We start from the raw sequence: 8,975 nt of genomic DNA on the forward strand, positions 1-8,975 counted from the left end.
GATTATTTTGGAATTCTAATGAATATTTGAGTTCACTTAGCTTGCTCGAGGATTCTTGAAGAGTTCTAGAGTATTCCTCGTTTTATTGTGATTATTTTGGAATTCTAATGAATATTTGAGTTCACTGTGCTTGCTCGAGGATTCTTGAAGAGTTTTAGAGTATTCTTCGATTTTTTTGTAATTATTTTGGAATTCTAATGAATATTTGAGTTCACTGAGCTTACTCGAGGATTCTTGAAGAGTTTTAGAGTATTCCTCGACATTTTGTGATTATTTAGGAATTCTAATGAATATTAGAGTCAAGGATCGGTATATTCGCCTCACTCCATTCATATTCACTCCTCTTTGCTGAAGCAAATCGAGAAAGAAGCAGCAAACGGATCGTCGTGATCAAACACGCAACCCCATCACCAGTGGGAAGCGATGAGCCAGCTGCTTGACATGAATATTCGTTGCCATTCGTCGCAGTCTGGATCGCACGCGAATGAATGAATGGCGAATGGTGAAGAATGCTGGTGAGCGATCGAAGCGGCTATTATCATAAGTAGAAGAGAATTTTTGCATGTAATGCATACATTTTTACTGTATTGTTGCTAAAATGCTAGATTAGCAAAGAAAATAATTGGAAAACATAAAAAATTCGTATGCACAATATCAATCGCATCACTCACGAATCGTATTCGCTTGCGATGCGAATGTGGACGAATGAGTAATTTCCAAGTGTGGCTTCCCACCGTTCGCCGGAGTTTGCTGTCGTCGCTGACAAGCATACACACGAACTAAAGCGACAACCGTTCGCTGTTCGACTGTCTTCGAATGTGGAAGAAGATAAAAAGTGGAAATCAGGAACCCTGATTAGAGTTCACCGAGCTTGCTCGAGGATTCTTGAAGAGTTTTAGAGTATTCTTCGATTTTTTGTGATTTTTTAGGAATTCTAATGAATATTTGAGTTCTCTGAGCTTGCTCGAGAATTCTTGAAGAGTTCTAGAGTATTCCTCGATTTTTTGTGATTATTTTGGAATTCTAATGAATATTTGTGTTCACTGAGCTTGCTCGAGGATTCTTGAAGAGTTCTAAAGTATTCCTCGATATTTTGTGATTGTGGTAACCGCGTGCGTTAAGTCCGAGTGTGCATAGAAGACTGACGAATCTGCTGCTATCGTGCAAAGCGCATATTCCCTCGCGCCTCCACTCGGGTGCATGTATGTACAGAGTGTGCGTGCATTGTACATATAAAGATCCAACTGTAAGACACTTGTCACCACATCTCCCTTTCTATAATCGAAACTTTTATTAGCTCTAACTAATCATCATCAGTCTTGCTAAACTTTTTGACCATCTAATGCAGTTATGAACCTTTAGCAAATTTATGATTCATAAAGCGCTGTAATTGTCAATAATCAACCTAATGCAATGATTTAATGGTGTTTCAACGGAACAGTTATATATGCAGTTGAACAACCAGTGATTCAGAAAGATTTATGTTTCTAGATATTTGCGATTCATATATTTACGTATGCTACTTCCCTTTAATACTCATAGATCGTATAGAATTGCAGTGCCCATGTTATTCATCTCCTTCCTTTTATTTAAATGTCATTGGTATCTGCTTCTTTTTCTGTTTGGCACTTTACTAAGAAAATTATAAGCAACCGTTCATTTTCAAATACTCCGTGAATTTGCATAGTAGGATCTGAACAAATACAAGGAAACAGAATTGCAGCAAGGCAAATACGATAACACACGACTTGTTGAATACAGTAGTTTGATCCACTCGTATATAGGGTATGTATTCCATCAGTAATCTCACGCTCCCATATTCATCCTATTAGAAAACAAGCGATTACGGCACCGATTGATTCCGTTCTTTTTGTTTTCATGGGTGCTCACTTCTAACAAAAAATACAAAAATAAGAAACAAAACAAACAGAGCTTCATTCCTTTGTTTTTCGTAGGATGAAAATGGGAGCCACATGCTTAATAAGGGATCCAATACCCTAAGTTACACTCCTTCCAAATTCAATATCTCAGCGATTGCTATTTACCCCTGACATATTTCCAGGTCAAACCTCCGTCGACTTATTCTCTTTCATTATTGAAGCTAAGCTATCCTGAGCCTCTGCGCTTGCCTGTACTGTTAGGTTCTGCTGCATTCCTGTCTAACGCTTGTTGGCCAATTTCGATTACGTCACTGCGTATGTGATTGACCCATCTTCACTTTCGACCCCGAAGATCTGTCGCAATGGGATTTTGGTGGCATCAACGATAGAGTTCAGTGTGGGGGTCCAGTTGTAAGGTTACTATGAATTATTTACCGTAGGCATCTGTTGTTTCTTACCGATACCGACACCAAGTTACACTGGCGTACAGCGGCACAGATTTCCCATTTGAGTTGAATAACTGATCTTTGGACCTCTGAATATTCCACACATCGAGCAGAACTAGCTTCATAACTCCCCAATTTCTTTGATGCGTTGATTCGCCATGGTTTTTTTCACGATGGAATCGATTAGAGAGTTCACTGTACGTTATCAGTAACATCGTTCCAAAAACCTTGCATATACTGCAATATTAGTGAATTTAATCACAACTTTGCAATATAGTATAAGCGAAAACACTTGACCCAGTTTTGTGCCACTATATAACTTTGAATATAGCATCCAGTTTTACTGAGTTGAAACACTCGTTTTTTTTGTCAAAACCATAACACATTTATTTTATCTCAGTACTGCTCATCAAACGTATTAGATTTCATGCCTTAGTTTCACTACATTCAAAACGCACTACTGACAAAAATGCATAGCGTTAACAACTTGTCTCAAGAAATATACAACAACTTAATTTCAGTGACATGTATTTATTAAATACTAAAAAAACACGAAAAAGACACTCAAGATTATTCACAACTGTACAACCCAGTACAAAGTCTAAAATTTGAGTTCATCCTCTTCAATCCACTAATTCTGAGACAAATCCAGTTTATGCTGCGATCTTGCAAAATAGTGTGTTCACTTTGTACAGGCACCTATTGACATTTCATTACATAGCAGTAATAAGAACAAATGCGTCTTATAGTTACAATAATATAGTTTCAAAAATAGATACAACATATTCAAAGTATTGAATTTATGAATCAATTTTCTGAAATTGTCAATGTATTGAAGCAGTCATCAGTTGGAATCATCAAAAACCAGACTCATGAAATTAGCTGCTAAAATGAACCTAAAAAAACAATGTAATGTCTGCTTGAATAGCATAGGTATCCTGTCTAACAGCACAAACTGTACAATAGACGAGTGCACCGATGAACTGAATTCATCGCGGTCCGAGAATTTTGACACTACAGCGGGGTCGTTCCCAATCAGAATTGTTCAATTCTGATTGGAAATCTTTCACTTCTGATTGGAAGCGACCCCGCTCTAGTGTCAAAATTCTCGGACCGCGATGAATTCAGTTCATCGGTGCACTCGTCTATAGCCACCCAGTTTTTTTTATTTATGTGTGAGTGAATTTAATCACAGCTTCTTCGGTGCTTTCCATTTAAATCCATTCAATTAACATCTGTGCTTTGTAAGTGAATTTAATCACAATTCCTCTTGTTCCATTCACAAGTGTATCTTGTGAACACTTGTTGTATACTCTAGTGAATTTAATCACAACTCATTTTGCGCTTTCCGTTTAAATTCAATTTACTAACCCCTGCATTCTCTCAGTGAATTTAATCACTATTCTTCTTGTTTCTTCCAAGTGAATCTAATCACAAAACTTGCTACCTCTAGTGAATTTAATCACAGTGCATTCTGCATATGTCCATTTGTCTTTTTCTATCGCATCATCAGTGAATTTAATCACAAATTGTCTTCCAAGTGAATTTAATCACAACACTTTTTATTTTCCTTTCGAGACGAATTAACACAGTTGTTCTATTGAGCGACAACAGCTCTGAATATTTTTGTTTCTCTGTTTAGATATATTTTTTTTTTTATAAAAACAAAGATGTTTTTATATCAGTACGTATTCATCCCTTCTATTTGTATGTGTACCAAAAATATTTGTTTTCATTGCGTATGAGAGTCACTCTACATCACGTTAAACAAAAAATTAAAAAAAATCGTAAAAGTTGAAAAGATTTATCTGTCACATTGTATCTTGCCCGACAAAGCCTAAAATTGAAAGAAATCGAATAGTTCTTCCAAATGGTGAAGAAACGTGTTGTTTTGTAAAAAAAAGTTCTAGAAGACAGAAGAGTTACTCACCCCGAGGGATTATAATGTATATATTCACTGTGAATTCAATCACAGTTTCAAGTCAACGATGTGAAATAGCAGTCATTTCAATTACTTGTTTTACTACCGTATTACCCCGCTAATACGACACCGACTGTTGTCGTATAACCGTGGTGAACTTTTAATTCGACAAACTGGTCACCCTACACCACCATGCTCATTGATATTTGGCAACTCTATTTTTGTTTATGTTTTGATTTCCGGATTTGTTATGAAACTTAATTTCATGAAATATTGCGGTGACGCGAATGAAAAGCTTGTTCTTTCTACGATTGTTGCCATCCTCAGTTCATTCCGGTTGGTCTCCAGGCGGTTTGGGTGTTGAATAGCACCAACTCAGAACTTCCAAAATTTGCGACTGCAAGAGGAGTTGGTGCGGGTGCGAGTATAAGCGAAATATCAAACTGTTTTGCATTTACAGTGTACATCGCTGTGACATTTGAACACTTTTTAATTCGACATGTGTCGTATAAGCGGGGTACGAATTAAAAAGTGTCGTATTAAAAGGTGTCGAACCAGAGGGGTAAGACGGTATTAGGCTGCATCTAATTACTGATCTAATGCTTTGCAACTGCACTCACCTTCATTATTGTTTGCATTCCTAGACAGTGAATTAAATCACAGGAGATTTCATATACTTTTAATGAAATTTAACCATAGCCTGTTTCATGTAAATTCGTTATTAGTTTCACAGTTTTTATGAAACATCTTTAAAGTTAACGGTGATCACAGGAAGCTCTTAAGACTGTTAGTTGTCACATGCATGATCTGTAAAACCGTGCGAAACCATTGGGTGAATTTTCAAGATTGTTTGAATCTCCGTAGGAACTTCTTCATGTTAAGGACAGACTTGTTAGAATCCCAAAATGGCCGCCACAATGGCCGACTTTGACACCTACTCACGCTTTCGAGCGCACGAATCTCTTCGTAAGCAAAACCTGCGCACCTGATCTTCTTATTTTAAAGTTATAACAAGTGAGCAAGAACAGAATAATAAAATGCACTATTGTTTGTTCTTGTGATGTGTGCGTCTGATGCACTGTTGAAGCGAGATTTCAAGACGGTTGTCCTTAATTAGCCTTCGTGGCTCTTCTGTAAGCCTTCAAGAGCATTGTACTGTCATCTAAATTTCACAGCCGAGAAATTTACGAGTCAAGCCAAGTTTTACCTTTTTTTTTTTAATTACGCGTCAACCTTTTGGGAAAAACTGCACGTCAAAGCCAATCAAATATTGGGTTGATAAAATTATCCAAAAAACCACAAAATAAGTTGCCTTAATTTCCTTCCCTCCTTTGTTTTTGGTGCGCCGTGAATAATTATACCTTGGATAATGCAACAATAAGGTTGGCCAAAAATACGCATTGTAAGTGATAGCTCTACTCATCATGGAGTGTAGGAGAAACCACGGTTGAAAAACTACGCCTCCTCTGCTCTAAATATAGAATACTCTAGCTATTCTGGATAATTTTGTCCTACAATATGTTTAAAGTATTAATTTCCAATATTCCTGCTTTAACCAATCTTATCCTTATTAACCTTCCTTCAGTGAAACCAGTATAACAAATCTCAGATGGCTCAAAATGGAGTCTCGATCCATTCTTCATTCAAGTACACAATATTTGCACCGCAATTCCTGAGATTTTTTCTAAAGGCTTCTGAAAACGAAGCAAGAGTTCTGCTACTATCAACTGCATAGATCTAATGACCTTCCGTGAGTGAATTTAATCACAGAGCTTGCCCGAAAGATGCACAACGAGTCTATATCAAATGGATTGATCATCTAATTGTTTTTTTTTTCTACAGTTGTATAAACAAACATAAAAGGTCCAAAATTCATATTTGAAGCAAAAACTTCAAAATAATGCCGTAACTCGAAATTGTTGTTGTTTGAGAATGGATACATCAACCACTTCTTCCCCAATTGCATATACATACAGGGTGACAGGTAATTCGTGTTACACCCGAAAGGAGGTGAAAGTAGACCATATTTGCAGCAAAAAATTGTTCTACAGGTAGGTCCGGAAATCACTGCTAAGTGAGTTATTCAAAAATTAGTGTTATTAAATTACCCCATCTTTAAACATCTCTAACTCAGAAACTATGAACCGTATAATCAATTTTAGCGCATGGATAGAAAGCTTAAAGCTTTGTCTTTTAATGCTCTTTAGACAAGTAATTGATAAAAAGTCATTTAAGTGCAGAAATTTTGACTTTTATGTAAAAAGTGCCTAAAAATGTACCCCCTTTTCACCTTTTTTGATAGTTTACTCGTGAAAAACGTGATAAATGTGAGAAATGTTCTTCTACAAAACATTCATTTTTTGATACGCTACCAAACTGTCCTTTGGTGCAACATTGTATCTTTCATAGTTTTGTCACAATCTTGAATTCAAAATTTTGTGAAATAAATCAATGTTTTTATTGCAATACTGTCTGGCAACCCTACACGTTTGCTTGCTGTTGGTCGTCGTGCGCATGGCAACGAAGTCCAGCGTCGCGGCGACGGTCATCGTTTGACAGAGCCAACAGTGAACGGCAAATTGCGCGCAATGTTTATGAATCAATCTCAAGGCATCCTTTTCTTTGGGTGAAGATTCAATTCGCCTAGATCCATAAACCCACTCACTGGTGGAATTTAGCGAGATCATACCGCTGGGTGGCACCGTTTTAAGGGATATTCATACCTACGGGCCGAGACTGGGTCCGGGCCGGGGCCGCGGCCAAGACTCGATAGGGCTTTTGTCGCTTCGTTCTCAATGCACACAATGCTCACCGGGCTATAGCGCCTGCGCACCAGCAATTTATGTTGCGCGAACGCACGCACAGTATGAAGCGGTTGTCATTTATTTTTGTTTTTGTTTCTGCGCACTTTGTGTGTTTGATGTACATTCATCCAGAACTTTCTTTTGTAATTTCTACAGGAATCTGGGATTCCTCCAGCTTTTTTATGATTTCCCTTGGAGTGCTTTCTGGGACTCTCCCGTAGTTCTTTCTGGAAAACCTCTAATGAGATTCTTCTAGGAATCCTTCCTGGTATTTCTCCAGCTACTCCGTCTGGGTTTTTGTCCTTGAGTTCTACTAAAATTTCTTCTGGGATACTTTCAAGAACTGGTTTAGAATTTTTCTCCAGAAATTCCTCCAGGAGTAGCTTCCCACAGTTTATTTATTTTCAGTTCAACGGAAAGCCCTCCTGAAGTTCCTGAGAGTGAGTCCAGGAGCTCCCCAGGCATTCCTCCAGGGCACCCCCAAAAAATACTAAGGGAATTTCTTTAGAATTAGCCCAAGAATTCCTCCAGCATTTGTCGTAGAATCACCCTAGGATTTTACTGGGAATTTCTCCATTATAACTCTGGAAATTAATGCAGGAGTTCTCCAGCAATAATGCATGCTTCTCTTCAGGATTTTCCCGAAAATTATTGAAAGACTCAAGGGATTTCTCCAGAAATTCCTGCATTAATGCCATCAGGACTTTCTCAAGGGATTCCTCCAAAAAATCCTCCACGATGTCAACTAAAAATTCTTCCAGTAGTTCTTCCAGGAAGAATTCTTCCAGTTATTCCTCCATGAGTTCCTGCAGGAATTCATCCCGAAATTCAACCAGGAAATCCTGCAGGGATTCCTCCAGGAATCCCACCATAAATTCCTCCTGTAATTGCTGCAGGAAATTCTCTAGAGGTTCCTCCAAGGATTCTTCTAGAATTCCTTCCAGAATTTCTCCCAGGAAATCATCAAGAAATTCATCCCAGGAAATCATCAAGAAATTCCTTCAATAATTCCTCCAGAAATTCCTTCAGTAATTCCTCACAGAATTCCTCTAGGAATTTCTACAGGGATTTCTTCAAAAATTTGTCCAGAAAGTACTCCAGGCATTTCTCCAAGAATTACTTCATGAATTTCTCCATAAATTATTCCAAAGGAATTCCTCCAGAAATTACATCAGGTACTACTCCAGGAGTTCCTCCAAGAATTCCACCGGAAATTCCTCAAGGAATACCTCCAGAAATTCCATCAGGTATTTTTCCAGGAAGTCTTCTTGGAAATACTCCAGGCATAACTCCAAGAATTTCTCCGTGAGTTACTCCAGGTATTCCTACAGGATTCTTACAGATGTTTATCCAGGCACTACTGCAAGATGTCCTCTAATTTTTTTTCCAGGAATTCCTCCAGTGATTCCTTCATAAATTTCTCCAGTAAATGCTCCAGAAAATTCTTTAGAGATTCCTTCAGAATTCCTTCCTGTATTTCCTCCAGGAAATCGTCCGGAAATTTCGCCAGTGATTCCTTTAATAAATCTTCTATGGATTGATTTCTTTCGTCCAGAAACTTCGCCAGTGATTCCTTTAATAAATCTTCTAGGGATTCCCCCAGGAATTCCTACAGAATATCCACCAGCAATTCCTCCAGGCATTCCTCCAGGAATTCCTACAGAAAATACTCCAGGAATTTCACCAGCTATTACTCCAAGAATTCATCCACGAACTTTTCCAGAAATTCCTCCAGGAATTCCTCCGAAAATTCCTCCAAGAATTCTTTCAGGAATTTTTCCATTACGTCTTCCAGGATATACTCCATGAATTACTTCAAGATTTGCTTCAGGAATAACTCGAGGAATTCCTCCAAAAATTCCTTCAGGAATTCTTCCATAAAGTCTTCCAGGAAATACTCCATTAACTACTCCAAGAATTGCTT

Source organism: Aedes albopictus, chromosome 1, assembly GCF_035046485.1.
Source record: "Aedes albopictus strain Foshan chromosome 1, AalbF5, whole genome shotgun sequence".
Classification (NCBI taxonomy): domain Eukaryota; kingdom Metazoa; phylum Arthropoda; class Insecta; order Diptera; family Culicidae; genus Aedes; species Aedes albopictus.